The sequence below is a fragment of the Leptonychotes weddellii genome, chromosome 11, assembly GCF_054177405.1.
Source record: "Leptonychotes weddellii isolate Sample4059 chromosome 11, ASM5417740v2, whole genome shotgun sequence".
Taxonomy (NCBI): Eukaryota; Metazoa; Chordata; class Mammalia; order Carnivora; family Phocidae; genus Leptonychotes; species Leptonychotes weddellii.
Genome location: NC_138379.1, coordinates 25,885,721 through 25,903,161, shown reverse-complemented (window position 1 = coordinate 25,903,161; position 17,441 = coordinate 25,885,721). Strand labels below are relative to the sequence as shown.

At 38.9% G+C, this 17,441-nt stretch overlaps 1 pseudogene; it reads left to right on the top strand.

The window, feature by feature from the left end:
• The first annotated feature begins 2,105 nt into the window (after nucleotides 1-2,105).
• LOC102745519 (follitropin subunit beta-like) lies at nucleotides 2,106-4,237 on the top strand (annotated as a pseudogene).
• Nucleotides 4,238-17,441: the final 13,204 nt, after the last annotated feature.

Genomic DNA, 17,441 nt, shown 5'->3' with positions numbered 1-17,441 from the left:
TATTTCACTTAGCATAATGCCCTCTAGTTCTACCCACATCATTGCAAATAGCAAGATTTCATTTTTTGACGGCTGAGTAGTATTCCATTGTGTGTGTGTGTGTGTGTGTGTGTATACATATACCACATACACATATACACATATATATACCACATATATACATATACCACATATTATATATATATACACACACACACACACACACACCCCACATCTACTTTATCCACTCATCTGGGCTCTTTCCATAGTTTGGCTGTTGTGGACACTGCTGCTATAAATATTGGGGTGCAGATGCCCCTTTGGATCACTACCTTTGTATCTTTGAGGTAAATACCTAGTAGTGCAATTGCTATGTCATAGGGTAGCTCTATTTTCAACTTTTTTGAGGAACCTCCCTACTGTTTTCCAGAGTGGCTGCACCAGCTTGCATTTCCACCAACAGTGTAAGAGGGTTCCCCTTTCTCTGCATCCTCACCAACATCTGTCATTTCCTAACTTGTTAATTTTAGCCATTCTGATTGGTGTGAGGTGGTATCTCATTGTGGTTTTGATTTGTGTTTCCCTAATGCCAAGTGATGTGGAGCATCTTTTCACGTGTCTATTGGCCATTTGGATGTCTTCTTTGCAGAAATGTCTGTTCATGTCTTCTGCCCATTTCTTGACCGGACTTTTGGGGGTTTTTTTGGGTGTTGAGTTTGATAAGTTCTTTATAGATTAAGTTCTTTATCTGATAAGACATTTGCAAATATCTTCTCCCATTCTGTCGGTTGTCTTTTGGTTTTGTTGACTGTTTCCTTTGCTGTGCAAAACCTTTTTATCTTGATGAAGTCCCATTTTTGCCTTTGTTTCCCTTGCCTTTGGAAATGTGTCTAGCAAGAAGTTGCTGTGGCCGAGGTCATAGAGGTTGCCGCCTGTGTTCTTCTCTAGGATTTTGATGGATTCCTATCTCACACTGAGGTCTTTCATCCATTTTGAGTCTATTTTTGTGTATGGTGTAAAAAAATGATCCAGTTTCATTCTTCTGCATGTGGCTGTCCAATATTCCCAACACCATTTGTTGAAGAGACTGTCCTTTTTCCAGTGGATATTCTTTTCTGCTTTGTCAAAGATTAGTTGACCATAGAGTTGAGGGTCCATTTCTGGGTTCTCTATTCTGTTCCATTGATCTGTGTGTCTGTTTTTGTGCCAGTAGCATACTGTCTTGATGATTACAGCTTTGTAACATAGCTTGAAGTCTGGAACTGTGATGCCACCAGCTTTGGTTTTCTTTTTCAACATTCCTTTGGCTATTCGGGGTCTTTCCTGGTTCCATACAAATTTTAGGATTATTTGTTCCAGCTCTATGAAAAAAGTTGATGGTATTTTGACAGGGGTTGCATTGAATGTCTAGATTGTTTTGGGTAGCATAGACATTTTAACAATATTTGTTCTTCCAATCCATAAGCATGGAATGTTTCTCCATTTCTTCGTGTCTTCCTCAATTTCTTTCATGAGTATTCTATAGTTTTCTGAGTATAGATCCTTTGCCTCTTTGATTTATTCTTAGGTATCTTGTGATTTTTGGTGCAATTGTAAATGGGATTGACTCCTTAATTTCTCTTTCTTCTATCTCATTGTTAGTGTATAGAAATGTAACTGATTTCTGTGCATTGATTTTATATCCCCCACCCCTCCCTGTGGCGTTTTAGTCCCTAAAAAAATACACCTCCACTTAAAGAATTAAATGAGGAGTTCTCAACTGTAATATGTTTCTCTTTTGTCAAAACAGGCTTGCTAAACCTGAATGTGATCGTGGAGTTTGGGGAGCAGGTTTATTTCAGTTCAGTCTGGCTGGGTCAAAGTCCATGACAGTTAAAACACTCTGAGTTTCGGGGCGCCCGGGTGGCTCAGTTGGTTAAGCGACTGCCTTCGGCTCAGGTCGTGATCCTGGAGTCCCGGGATCGAGTCCCACGTCGGGCTCCCTGCTCGGCGGGGAGTCTGCTTCTCCCTCTGACCCTCCCCCCTCTCGTGCTCTCTCTATCTCATTCTCTCTCTCAAATGAATAAATAAAATCTTTAAAAAAAAAAAACACTCTGAGTTTCTAATCGTTTGCTTCCTACTCCAGGATGAAGTCAGTCCAGTTTTGTTTTCTCTTCTGTTACTGGAGAGCAATTTGCTGCAAGAGTTGTGAGCTGACCAACATCATCATCACAGTGGAGAAAGGAATGCCTCTTCTGCAGAAGCATCAATGCCACTTGGTGTGTGGGCTATTGCTACACCCAGGTAGGAACTCTGTTTTGCTGGAAGTGAGGGTACTGAGGGTCTATAGAAGGCAGGCTTCATTAATTCTCAATTTATCAATATTTTGTCTCTCCATGACTCTCTTAGCCAACTTGTCTGTATTGTGATTAAGGTTAATTACCATGATATCATTTCAATGTCTGGGTTTAGATTTAATTTGGGTAAATTTGGGACAGCTTAGATTGATGTAAATGAATGCTTCAGTAATGTATTAATTCTGCACTTAAGTATTTTTCTGCTAGATTTACCTATTGAGAGATAAACATGGGCATGAATACATATCTATATTTAATCATAGAACATTATCAATATTCTCAAAAAGCCAATTGCAATAATAAAAGGCATACCTCTGTAACAGGGGTAGTACTAAAATGTCTTTAAAGCCAAATAAAAACACAAGCAGCGGGGCACCTGGGTGGCTCAGTCATTAAGCGTCTGCCTTCGGCTTAGGTCATGATCCCAGGGTCCTGGGATCGAGCCCCGCATCGGGCTCCCTGCTCAGCGGGAAGCCTGCTTCTCCCTCTCCCTCTCCCCCTGCTTGTGTTCCTTCTCTCGCTATCTCTCTCTGTCAAATAAATAAATAAAATTTAAAAAAAAAACACACAAGCAGCCAATTAAAAAAATTCACTTTATTGGTCTACCTTTCATATAAATGCCAGCAAGCATCCTGAGAACAATCAATCCCTGTAGACTAGAAACAAAAGGAATCAGCAGACCTGCTCCCTCCTTTATGCTGTTGAGAAAAATCAAGGCATAGAGGCATTAAACCATTTGTCTACATTCTCACAGCTTCTTCACAATAGGCCAGTTATCAGGGAAAGCATTTCTTCTTTGCCATTTTTCTGTTGCATCTGGCTGTGCAGGAGTTCAATAAACGGAAATTGAAGGTGGCTGCATTTTAATGAATATACTTTATTTGATATTAAATGAATTTGATCAATGAAACTTAACTCACTGCACTTAGGTGGGATATAGACCTGGTGGCCAGCCAGGGAAAGGAATTAACCAGCAGCCCCTTTTCTCCCTTAAAGCCGATTATTTTCTCATTGGGCAACTAGAAAAGTGAAATATATTTGGCTTGAATTAAATATACTGATATTGAAACTGTGTCATATACTTTTGGACTAAGAACCCTGCGAATATAAGAATTTAAGGCAGTGGCAAGGAAGAACTTAAAAAAGCAATAGATTGTCCAGAATCCAATATGAGAATCCCCTCACATCTTAGGCAAAGTATCAATAATTCAGCTTATGACTCTTATTCCTCTTTTAAATATACATAGAAAAGAGTACTTGGAAATATTTTTCTGAGCAATTAAACCCAAATGTTATATGTTTTTATCTGTCATTAACATAGCTTCAGATTATTAAGTACAAAAAACCTTTATATTCCAAAGGTCGTATCTTCTTTATTCCTTTATCTCTACATGCTTTCATGCCATATAAATTCAAAGTTTTTAGAGAGCTATACAAATATTAAACATGTGGGTATTACATGGTGGGGAGAAAGGAGGCAGTCATATTTTCTATAACGCTTCGGCAGTTCAGAAAAGTAGTGTAACGTAAACTTCTTTATGAGGTCACATTTCCTGTGCTTAAAGATCCTAGAAGCTGGTCTTCAGAGAACAAATAGTAGAGCAAGCAGTATTAAATCCCTGTCTCATTCTGACTAAGCCAAAAAGAAACTTCCAGAATATTATAACCTAACTGTCCCCTTCCTAAACTCCTCAGAATCTGGTGTACCAGGACTCAGGCAGTCCCAACATCCAGAGCACATGTACCTTCAAGGAGCTGATGCATGACTTGGTTAGGGTGCCTAGCTGTGTTCACCACACAGGCTCTCTATGTACCCAGGAGCCACTGAATGTCACTGTGGCAAGTGTGACGCCAACAGCACTGACTACATGATGTGAGGCCTGGGGCCCACCAACTGCGCCTTCAGTGAAATGAAAGAATAAAGAGCAGTGGACATTTCGAGCAGCCTACCTACAGGACGAACCAAAAACTCCGTGTGTGTACATGTGCCCAGGCTGCAAACCACCGGGGGCCAGGGGATCATCAGACCCTCAATCCGCTCTCCAGGCAGAGGGGGAGCTCCAGGAATGGAGAGTACCTGTCACCACTCAACCCTGTATTCTTGGGTCTGGGCTCTGTCAGTTTCATTCAGCTTGAATTCAGGGGCTTTAAGTGGTTTCCCATTTTTAATAGACTTAGAGGTCCCCAGAGAAACCCTGTGATTTTACAGAAGAGAAAAACCTAGACTTAGAAGAAACAGCTCCCAAGATAATTGGGTAGGAGAACTAAATAGAACACAATCTCCTGTTAGATGTATGGCCTGCGAGGGTAGGGCGAGTATTGCTTAATGTCCTAGAGCCAGTACCTAGCTCTATGTCTAACTGTTTAAATACTGAGGGGAGAGTCAGGAAGATAGGAAGACTGGGACAAGACTGCCTGCTTCATTGCTGATCCTTGGAGGTGGTGACATCAGCTCTACTCTGCCTGTGTTTTTCTGGCAGAGAATTTGTTGCTGACCTGTGAGGGTGGGAGAAGGTGTAAAGGGAGGTAAGCTGGGAAACAGGGCAAGCATTCAAAATCTGAAGCCTAAAATACCACATCTTAACAATTTTTATTACAAATTTGAACTAACCACCAAAGCCAGGAACTATTGGTTTGGGTCTGTGGAAATTCAATTACAAGATCAATGAATATCTTTTCCTGAGTTGTTCGCCTCTACGTATTCCACCATTTAAATAAATTTGATCAAGAACCCCCAGCCTACTGTAGAACCGCCTCTTGGGCAATAAGACATATAATCTGTTTCTTGGTGCTGTACCATCTGGACCACAATCCTCCTCCTGGTGGGATGGGAACCTTGAAGTGCATGTGATAGCACTTTAGGCAACTTGACAGGCTAGTAACATTTTTTGTTTCAGGGTTTTATTTAAATTCTAGTTAGTAACATATAGTCTAATATTAGTTTCAGGAGTAGAATTTAGCGATTTATCACTTACATATAACACCCAGTGCTAATCACAAGTGCCCTCTTTAATATCCATAACTTTTAACCCGTCCCTCTACCCATCTCCCTTCCAACAACCCTCAGTTTATTCTCTATAGTTAAGAGTCTGTTTTATGGTTTGCCTTTCTCTTTTTCCCCACTATGTTCATCTGTTTTGTTTCTTAAATTCCACATATGAGTGAAATCATATGGTATTTGTGTTCCTCTGACTGATTTATTTTACCTAGCATAATATCCTCCAGCTCCAACCATTTGGTTGCAAATGGCAAGATTTCATTCTTTTTATGGCTGAGTAATATTCCATTGTGTATATATACCTATCTTCTTTATCCATTCATCTGTCGATGGACATTTGGGCTCTTTCCATAATTTGATTATTGTTGATAATGCTGCTATAAACATCAGGGTGCATGTGTCCCTTTGAATCAGTATTTTTGTATCTTTTGGGGAAACACCTAGTGGTATGCAATTGCTGGGTCATAGGTTAGTTCCACTTTTAGCTTTCTGAGGACCCTCTGTACTGTTTACCCTATCCAACTGCACCAGTTGGATTCCCACCAATAGTGTAAGAGGGTTCCGAACCTTCCTCCATATCCTCACCAACATCTGTTATTTCCTGTGTTGTTAATTTTAGCCATTCTGACAGGGGTAAGGTGGTATCTCATTGTGGTTTGATTTGTATTTTCCTGATGATAAGGGATGTTGAGAATCTTTTCACATGTCTATTAACCATCTGTATGTCTTCTTTGGAAAAAATGTCTATTCATGTCTTCTGCCCATTTCTTAACTGGATTATTTGTTTTTCAGGTGTTGAGTTTGATAACTTCTTTAGAGATTTTAGATACTAACCCTTTATCAGATATATCATTTGCAAATATCATCTCTCATTATGAAGGTTGCCTTTTAGTTTTCTTGACTGTTTTATTCTGATTTGGATTTTTTTTTTTTAATTCTTTGCTGTGCAGAAGCTTTTTATCTTGATGAAGTCCCAATAGTTCATTTTAGCTTTTGTTTCCCTTGTCTCAGAGACATGTCTAGTAAGAAGTTGCTATGGCTGGTGTTAAAGAGTTGCTGACAGGCTAGTAACTTATTTGCCAATTAACTTTTCAGAGAAATAGTTCTCTTTAAAAGAGTTAGGAGTCCAGAGAGAATAGGTTTATTTTCTGGGCTTTTTCTGCATTTGCTTTATCACTTGACTACTTGCTCTCCCAAATCTATGATTTCTTTCAAAAGGGTACATACTGAAAATGCTTCATGACTTAAATTACTTTTAATGATATTAACTCTTTTATGAACTGAATGTTATCTACCAAAGGTACAGCTTCAGATTTTTCTACATTCTTGAACTATTTAGTCATAACACATATGTGTATACTTTATAATACTAGTGGGAACATTATTAGGAATCAAATGTGTCTATAAATATTACCTGTACTCATTGCCCAATTGTAAATATATTTACCAAAAATTGCTTCAATGAAAATTTCTGTCATTTCTGGCAGTTGTCACTTTCTTAAAAAATTTCTATTGCACCCCACCCCCCCGGTCTACATTAAAATTGATTTACTCTCAGAAAGCCCTTAACATATCTTTATTTTTCTACAGCTCAGACTCAGTGGAAGTCTTCCTTACAATCTTTGGAATCTAGTTAAATACTAGCACTCATAACCTGAAACTAATGTAATATTGTATGTCAACTATACTTCAATAAAATAACAATAATAATAATAATAATGATAATGATAATCAAGTACTAGAGCTAATATATTTTCCAGCACATTGGTATCAAGAAATATTTTTCTCACTAGATGCAGAAAAAAAAATTGACAAAATTCAACAAACTTTCAGGATAAAAACTCTCAATGAATTGGATATAGAAGGAATTTACACTAACATAATAAAAGCCATATATAACAAGCTCACAGGTTACACCATATTAACGATGAAAGACTGACAGCTCTTTTTCTAAGATTAGGAACAAGACAAGGATGCATACTTTCACCACTTCCATTAAACAGTACTGGAAGTCCTGGCCAGAATAATCAGGGAAGAAAAATTTTTTAAATTATCCAAATCAAATGCTAACTACACTGGAATTAAAAAAAAAAATCCAAATCAGAATAAAAGAAGTAAAATGATCTCTCTTTGCAGATGACAGGATCTTTTATATAGAAAGTCCTAAAGACTATACCCCAAAACTGTCAGAATAAACAAATTTAGTAAAATTTCATGATATAAAATCAACATACAAAATCAGTTGCATTTCTGTATACTAACAACAAACTATCTGAAAAAGAAACAAAGAAAACAATCTCATTCACAATAGCATCAAAAACAATAAAATACTTATGAATAAATTTAACCAAGAAAGATCTGTATACTGAAAACTATAAGACATCGATGAAAGAAATTGAAGAAGACACAAATAAGTAGAAAGACATCCTATGTTCATGGATCAGAATTAATGTTGTCAAAATGTCCATACTATCCTAAAGCCATCTATAGATTCAATGTAATCCCTATCAAAATTCAATGGCCTTTTTTTTTTTTTAAAGATTTTATTTATTTATTTGACAGAGAGAGAGAGAGCAGGGGGAGGGGCAGAGGGAGAAGCAGACTCCCCGCGGGGCAGGGAGCCCAACATGGGGCTCAATCCCAGGACTCTGGGATCATGACCTGAGCCGAAGGCAGACGCTTAACGACTGAGCCACCCAGGTGCCCTCAATGGCCTTTTTTTTTAAACAAGAAAAAAATTCTAAAATTCATATGGAACCACAAAGGACCCTGAACAACCAAAGGAATCTTGAGAAAGAAAAAGCTAGAGGCATCACACTTCCTGATTTCAACTATACCACAAAGTTCTAGTAATTAAAACAGTATGCTACTAGCATAAAAACAGATACAGAATCAAGAGCCCAGAAATAAACTTATGCATATACAGTCAAGGATGAGGGAGCCAAGAATACTCAATGGGGAAAAGATAGTTTCTTCAATAAATAGTTTTGAAAAAAACTGGATAGTCACATGCAGAATAATGAAACTGGACTTGTATTTTGCACCACTCACAAGAATTAACTAACACAAAATGAATTAAAGACTTAAATGTAAGACCTAAAATCATAAAATTCCCAGAAGAAAACATACAGGATCTGATCCTTGACACTGGTCTGGACAATGGCTTTTTTTTTGTTTTGTTTTTTAATATAACACCCAAAGCACAAGTAACAAAATAAAAAATAAACAAGTGGGGCTACAGCAAGCTAAAAACTTCTGCACAACAAAAGAATGATCAATAGAATGCAGAGGTAACCTATGGAATGAGAGAAGATATTTGCCAACCACATATCTGATAAGGGATTAACATCTAAAATATACTCATACAATTCCAGAGCAAAACCAAAAAACAAAACCTCCCAAATTATCCAATTAAAAAATGGGCCAAGGACCTAAATAGACATTTTTCCAAACAAGACATACACATGTCCAACTGGTACATAAAAAGATGAAAAATCACTAATCATCAGAGAAATGCAAATCAAAACCACAATGAGATATCCTTTCACACCTGTTAGAATAGCTATTACCCAAAAGATAACAGGTAAGTGCTGCAAGGATGTATGGAAAAGGGAACCCTTGTATACTGCTGGTGGGAATATAAACTGGTGCAGCCACTATGGAAAACAGTATAAAGATTCCTTGAAAAAATAAAATTGATCTACCATGTGATCCACCAATCTCACTTCTGGGTATATATGGGAAAGAAATAAAATCACCATCTTGAAGATTTGTTTATGTTCATGACGTGTACAATGTTCATTGTAGAATTACTTACAGTAGCCAAGACATAGAAACAACTTAAGTTGTCTGTCAATGGATAAATGGATAAAGAAAATGTGGTATATATATACTATTATTCAGCCATTTAAAAAAAAGAGAAAATCCTGCCATTTGTGACAACATGGATCAACCATGATCAACTGAGATGAGTCAGACAGAGAAAGGCAAATACTGTATGATCTCACTTGTATATGGAATCTAAAAGTAACAAACAAAAAAAACCCAAAAAACGAACTCATAGAACGGTTTGGTTGTTGCCAGGATTGGGGGGTGAGGGGGAGAAATGGGTGAAGGTGGTCAAAGAGTACAGACTTTCAGTTATAAGATGATGAATAAGTTCTGTGGTCTAATGTACATTGTGGTGACCCTAGTTAACAAAACTGTATTACATACTTGGAAGTTGCTAAGAGAAATCTTAGAAGTTGTTACCACAAAAAAGTAAATAAAAAGGTAACTATGTGAGGCAGTGGAAGTGTTGACTAACTTTATTGTGGTAATCATTTCACAATATATACATATATCAAATCATCACATTGTATACCTTAAACAATGCCATATGTCAATTATATCTTTAAAGCTGGAAAAAATTAGAATTAAATTCCTAAACAAAAAAAGGATGATTCTTTCCAAATGACTGTTCTCTTTCAATTTGAAATTCTAAAACTGAGTTCATAGTAAATCAGTGGGTCTCTCATAATAATCATCTGCCCAGTTCTTCAAGAATAGATGTGATTATACTTTTTGAGTGTACAAAGATAAAAGGACAAAATAAAAGTTCAATAGAATCATGGAGTGGACAGAGTATTGAAGACCATCTAGTTCAATGTTGACATTTACTGCATGTTAACACTGAGGCCTGAGATCACACAGGCCATGATAAGATCAGAATTAGAACCCCATATTCCTTATTTTTACTCTCTTTGGAATATCTCCTACTATGCCATGAAAACACTTTGCCAACCAAACTAGTTCATTCAAATATGGCTATCTATAAAGTGCAGACCATCACATACATCAATATTCTGTACAATACTTTTATGCCAAAACCAGACTGCAGCTCTGGTGACCAAAATAATAAGTTAGTGACTCTTCTGATGCAAGGATTCTATCTGCCTCACTCACTTCTGAGTAAACCCTTGGCACTTAGTAGGTACCATTAGTGGTTTAACTGGATTGATTCAAACCGAAGTGAGAATCTATTTCTCAGCAATTTCTATCCAGTATTGTCATCTAGAACCATCCAAAGCAAGATTAATCTCTTTTCTGCTTGAACACAATTCAAATAAGGAGAACAACTAGGTTCTCATTAGCAGCCTGAAGATGAGCAGTTCATTCAGCTGTTCTTTGAAGATTTATTTATTTATTTTTCTAGAGAAAGAGAGAGCATGCACATGAGTGGGTGGGGCAGAGGAAGAGGGAGAGAGAATCTCAAGCAGACTTCACGCTGAGCTGTGGAGCCCGAAATGGGGCTCAATCCCACCCCTGAGATCACAAACTGAGCCAAAACCAATAGTCAGATGCTAAGCCGACTGCACCACCCAGATGCCCCTAAGCTGTTCTTTGAATAATCCAGTGTCCAGACAGGCCCTTACACATCCTGATCAGTATTCTTCTGTGTGTTAAGGACTGATATAAAGTATGGAGATTCATAAAGGGCAGAATGGACCCAGACTGAGGACATTAAATAACTGCAGACAACAGATTCAAATGAAAGGTCTTTGAAGACAATGAATGTATTATAATTATGGTCTGAGCACCCGGCCCAGCACTTTATACATACCAGGCTCTAGTGACTATGTCTAGATGACCTGACCAGAGCACTGTCTTACTGTTCTCTCAGCAATACTTGACCTATGTATTAAGCCTGTGGTCAAATAGCATTCCTTTTCAACTTCAATTATTTTTACTTAGTGAAGGCTGAAACCATTATGACAAAGCATTTTGCACATTTCAAAGCTAAGCATTCTTTTTTACACTCAGTGTTACTACTACCAGTATCATTCAGTCAGCTTATTGAGTTTGGATTTTATACCATTTATTCCTTCTACTTCTTTTCACAAAGAAAAACAGGAAAAGTATTCAAGGCAAGAGGTGAAAGGTCTAAGATCTAAAGAAATACCAACATTTTACCAACATGAACACAGAAACTTGGCTTATATACCATGGGTTGCCCAGAGAAGTAGCCAAGGAGTACTGGTCTGAAGAAACCTGATCTGCTAAAAGGTAATATAATAGATGATTGAGAACAGAGATGTGAGTCCAAACCCCAGCTTGGTTCCTTTCTGTGTGCTGCTGGTTAAACTATGTAACCTCTCTGAGCTTGTGTCCTCATTTTCAAAATAGGGATAATATTTATAACTATGTCACAGTAAGAGCTAACATTTATATAGCAGCTACTATGAGCTAGGTACTATTCATTTATTAACTCATTTAATCCTCATATAGTCCTTTAAAGTAGGTACTATTACTAGCAGCATTTTAGAAGAAGAAATAGGTTCAGAAAGATTAAAAATTGGGGCGCCTGGGTGGCTCAGTCGTTAAGCGTCTGGCTTTGACTCAGGTCACGATCCCAGGGTCCTGGGATCGAGGCCCGTGTCAGGCTCCCTGCTCAGAGGGAAGCTTGCTTCTCCCTCTCCCGCTCCCCCTGCTTGTGTTCCCTCTCTCTCTGTGTCTCTCTCTGTCAAATAAATAAGTAAAATCTTTAAAAAAAAAAAAGAAAGATTAAAAATTTTAAACAAGTCAGCTATTAAGCAATGGAGTTGGGATTTAAACCCAGGCAATCTGCTCCAAAGTTTCTGCTCACAGCCATTACACCATACTGCCTATACTATCATATGCATGAATTCCACAATATTCTCTCCCTATTGCCCTCATTTCCCTCAGCAGTGGGAAAGAAAAGAACCCTGGGCTAGATATCAGGAGGCCTGGGTTCTACTCACAGTTCCTCCCTGACTAGTTCTGTGACCCTCAGCAAGTTACTTTCTCTCTGGTCCTCAGAATCCTCACTGGTAAAATGAAAATTTCCAGGGGTCATGAATTCATGCTTAGAGATGCCCAAAGAGTAGCTCAATGAATGAAACAGACTGAGAAATACTTTTCCCTAGAAAGACACTTTGCTTGCATATATGAATGACATGAGCACACAGAAAGCACTCAATATAACTGCAGCTGTCAGTGTCATGTACTTCTCCCTCTCCCCTTCTGCCCTCACACCTCCAGAGTTCTCAACTACACGTCTCAGTTACCCTCACCACTTCAAATCCCAGAGAAAGCTATTAGCATAGAAATAGCCTTGCAGAGATAAGGCCAGAGGAAGGCCAGGGACCCACCCATTTCTGAGCCTATTTAGTCTTCAGACAGCTGACTTGACCTTCTGCCTAGCTCTGAGCCAGTCACACCAAAGGCTCTTTAGAACCAAGGCTGTGAACACATGATGCTCTAGTAGTAGTCTTAACCTCCCAAATCCACTTAATCCCTTAATCCCCACCTCCTAGCAGGGCTGGAGCCCACACAGAATACCTGTCTCGGCCTCTACCCAAGAGCATCAGCAAAGACCTGAGCTCAGTCTTAGCCACTCTGCTCTGATCATGAGGCCTCCGCTCTAACCTTCTCAAACCCAGAGGTTCCGCTTTCAGAGGAAACATTCTTGTGCCTAGCTGGAGTTTGCTAATATGTAAGTGATGAAATCCAAAGTATATTTGGTATTTGGACAAATGTCAAATGTTTTCCCTATGTACCACATGTAAAATATAAATGAGGGAAGTTAAAAAAAAAAAAAAAAGCAAGAGACAAGCAAGTAGGTTACTCTGAGTATGATGCCACTTCTCTGCTCCAACAGAAGATTCTAGAAAGGTGAGATTCCCACTGCATTCTAGAATGTTAACCTTACTATGCCTCCCTATTGCCATTACTCCCCACAATAGCAGGTAAAAGAAGAGAACACTGGGCTAGAAGATAGTCAGGAGGCCTGAGTTCCACTCATAGCTCCTCCTAGACTAGCTCTGGGACTCTGGGCAAGTTACTTTATTTCCATGGGCCTCAGGATTTTCATCTGTAAAATGGAAATGTCTGCAGGTCACAAATGCACACTCAGAAGGGCCCAGAGAGTAATGCAATGATGAAACAGACTAAGGATTAATCTTGCAAGAGAGAAACTCTTCAACTTGCATGTGTAAGGCATAATATTCTCCACTTTCATAAAGAAATATGCCAATTTCACATAGGAAACTTTTAATTTTAGAACTGTTTAAGATTTACAGAAAAGTCACAAAAGCAGTAGAGTCCCTATATACTCCATACGCAGTTTCTTCTTTTGTTAGCATCTTATATTAGTAGCAGACATTTATCACAACTATTTTTTTTAAACATGCAGCCCTCTCAGCCTATCTACAGATATGAGTACAGAGAAATATTTCTCTTCTGAATATGGACTCTGAGAAACAAACTGAGGGTTTTAGAGGGAACGGGGGTGGGGGGATGGGTTAGCCTGGTGACGGGTATTAAGGAGGGCACATATTGAATGGAGCACAGGGTGTTATATGCAAACAATGAATCATGGAACACTACATCAAAAACTAATGATGTAGGGGCGCCTGGGTGGCTCAGTAATTAAGCGTCTGCCTTCGGCTCAGGTCATGATCCCAGGGTCCTGGGATCGAGCCCCACATCAGGCTCCCTGCTCAGCGGAAAGCCTGCTTCTCCCTCTCCCACTCCCACTCCCCCTGCTTGTGTTCCTGCCCTCGCTATCTCTCTGTCAAATAAATAAGTAAAATCTTAAAAAAAAAACAAACTAATGATGTAATGTATGGTGACTAACATAATAAAATTAAATTAAAAAAAGGAAAGAAATATTTCTCTTCTAAAGAAGAACAAAATGCAATCTTATCTTGACAATTCTGCCTCATTTAGAGATACAGTAGGGATGGAGGAGACTATAGTTAACAGGTGTAAGTCCCAGGGAGGAGCTTGCAGTGCGGATTCTGGGGAATGACTGCCACATAGGGATGCAGTTCCTATATTTCCAGATCTCTTTTATTTTTGTTTTGCTTTTGCTTTTCAGATAAACCAGAAATCCAGATTTTTCCATGAAGCATACTGATTTTTAAAGATTGGCTTGTTTCTTTTCCTTTCTTAAAATGCTATGCTGGCCAAATAAAACAGACATGCTAACTGGATTTGGCCTGTGAATTTCAGTTTGGGATCCCTAGTTATATTAGTTTCACTGGCCAAAGTCAAGGTGTCAGCAGGACTGGTTGCCTCTGAAGGCTCTGGGAGGACAGTGTATTTCCTCACTTCTTTCAGCTTCTGGTGGCCACCTATCTTCCTTGGCTTACGGATCCTTGCTCCATCTCCAAAGCACACCACCCCAACTCTGCTTCTGCCACCACAAGGCCTTGTCTTCTGCCTCTGACTGCCCCTGCATCCCCCCTTCTTAGAAGAACTGTTATGATTACCTTGGGCCCACACAGATAGGTAATCCAGGATAATCTCTCCATCTCAAGACCCTTAACTTAATCACATCTGGAAATTCCATTTTGCCATACAAAGATAACACTCACAAGTTCCATAAGATTAGGATTGGACATATATGGGGTCAATAATCAGCCGGCCACATTAGTTTAGAAACTAAGCTCCTTTCTAGCTTTTGTATTTAAGGATTCTCTCTCAGATCACTGTCTTATGATGCCATCTTCTTGGCCTCCTGTCAGAGAAGCCACTTTAGCACGTATTTGTGGGGCAGCTCTCATGTACCCAGCAATATGCTGGGGACAGAGGGGAGGAATAAATAAACAAGAACAAATATTCTCTTCTATATCAAAGATTTCTGATGTACTTGGGAAAGGACAAGAATTTATAGAAGATGCAATACTCTAAGAACTCACTTCACTAGAAAGATTTTCATTAGATCTAGGTGAAAAATTGGGTATGCACACATTTTTTTCTTTGTAGAATAATAATACACAAGTATGTATCATATCATCCATTCCTGACACGTCACAGAACGTTCATTAGTCACCATTTCCACATATGACCCTCAATAATCCACACTAGAGAGGACACAGGCTATGAAAACACAGACCCAGGAAGAAGGATATGAGGAAAAACAACACCTCTGAGATGAAACTCTTGGAGGTAACATGGCCAGGACCACCGTATTCCCCTAAACCAAGCTTTATACCCAACTACTACAGCCATAAACTATTAGGCAGGAAGGGCATCTTTCTATTGGAACCCTGAAGTGGACATCTTTTGGAGTATCTGCCCCATACATAAGCCAATGACCTCACTCCCTTTCTTTGAGAAATATGTTCCCCTCTAACTCACTGAAATGCTTTCTTGGCATATCTTTGTAATCGTTGACTTTACTTAACTGAACCAGTGGGCATTTGATGCCTACAGTTCCATCCCTGGACATATGGAATTAAAACTGACGAGTTAATTGGGGCCTCTAACATAGAAATTTGGAAGGTGAAGCATGACATCTTCCTCCATCACAGACTGGGGATGTAGAGAAAATCGTAAGACACAAAGAGAAAACAGGCAAGGCATGAAACAATGACACACAGAGAGACCAAAGTGATAGCCAGAGAACCCTCATAGGCTTTTACATTTCTGCTCCCAATCACTTCCTTAGGTTTGGCTGCATTTTTGCCTTTGCATTCTAAGAGACAACCTATTTCTTTAAAATAAATTCCCTGCCTTTCCTTAGGTGAGACCAAGTTGGCTTCTGTTACTTGAAACTGAAAAAGCATTACAGTCCCCTGAGATCTCTCAAAGAGCTTCCCCTGAAGGCTCCCACCCACTGCTGTCTCTACTAAAAACGCTTTCTACTATTACTGGATTTGGATTCCTGTCCTTTAGGAACTATTTCAGAAGAATTTGGCACCTGGTGTCTTTAAGACTTGAGAACAGAGGACACCTTAGGCAATACAATTCACACATTGGTTTTGCAAAAGTGAAATGTTTGGCCCAATTTCTCAAAATAAAGTCATTTTTATGGATGGTTAAATTTCTCATGTCCCAGTTGCTGAACGGTTTCATGTAAACCTTTACAGTCTGCAGGGATTTGATCCTCATCTCAGGGACTGTCCAAATTTAAAGGAATGGAGTGTGGCTTCTTAACTGTTTGGTAATTTCACTTTTTAAGCAAGTATTGAAAGCATATAAAGATATATTTCTCAATATTTTGCCACTGACAGAATGTTTTCACTCACAGTGCCTCATTCAATCCTCATAATAGTGTGGAAAAGACAGGGTAAGATCTTGTATTCCATTTTATAGATTTCAGAGGTATTGAGTGATTTGACCTAGGTTAATAAAATGGCACAGGATTCTGAGCCCCTGAAGGGTTAGTATGAAGTCTAATCATAATATGTAATTTCCTTGCACAGTAACTGATACACAGTGTTTCAGGAGTGACAAACCATTTCATCTCACACAGCAATTCCAATCCACTGATAGTGGCTATCTGCAACACTGTGTTGAGAAAGATTCAAGAGTGCATCCGAAGTCTGTATGAAGAAATGCTGTGATTAAATAGTTTTGCCTGCTGACAGGTTAAGGGAGAGGAGAGTGCCAGCACAGTGTTCACTATTTCCATCCTTACAGTAAATGCTCTGTGTATGTTCACCGAGTTAAACCAAACTGGCAGACCCAGGACTGAAAACCAAGTCACTTGTCTTTGTTTGCTGGTTTTCTTTCCAGCATCTCCCCTCACACCCCTAATTCCCTAAAACCGGAAGTATAGCCCAAAGACGAAACTTGGCCTGCTATCTGCTCTTGTAAATAAAGTTTTATTGGAACACAGTCATGCTCACTGGTTTATGTACTGTCTATACATGCTTCTATGCAACAATGACAGAGTTGAATAGTCGCAACAGAGACCATGTTGTCCACAAAGAGTAAAATATTTACTATCTGTCCCTTTATAGAAGTCTGGCCAAGCCCACTCCTAAACCAAACCAAGGAAGTTCAGAGTAGCTCCAAACATATCAACGCATTCTCATCTTTTCTTCTCCATAGAATAAAGTTGCCCACCTTTGTGCTTTGGTGACCAGGTTAAAATGCACCTTGCCATCACTCAGCATTATAAGATAAAGCAGGCAGGTGTGTACCTCTCATTCAGTTATTCATAGATTGGCATTTAGAAAATAAGAAGTTCTAACATGAATTAAGTACTTTAAGTACTTGTGCCTGAGGTGATTAATTCATTGAAGGATAAAAGAAAAATGCAACATAAAATGGTAATAACAGAATTCAAAACTACTGTAAACTCCTATTTACCCAGTATCCAACCAACCAGAAAG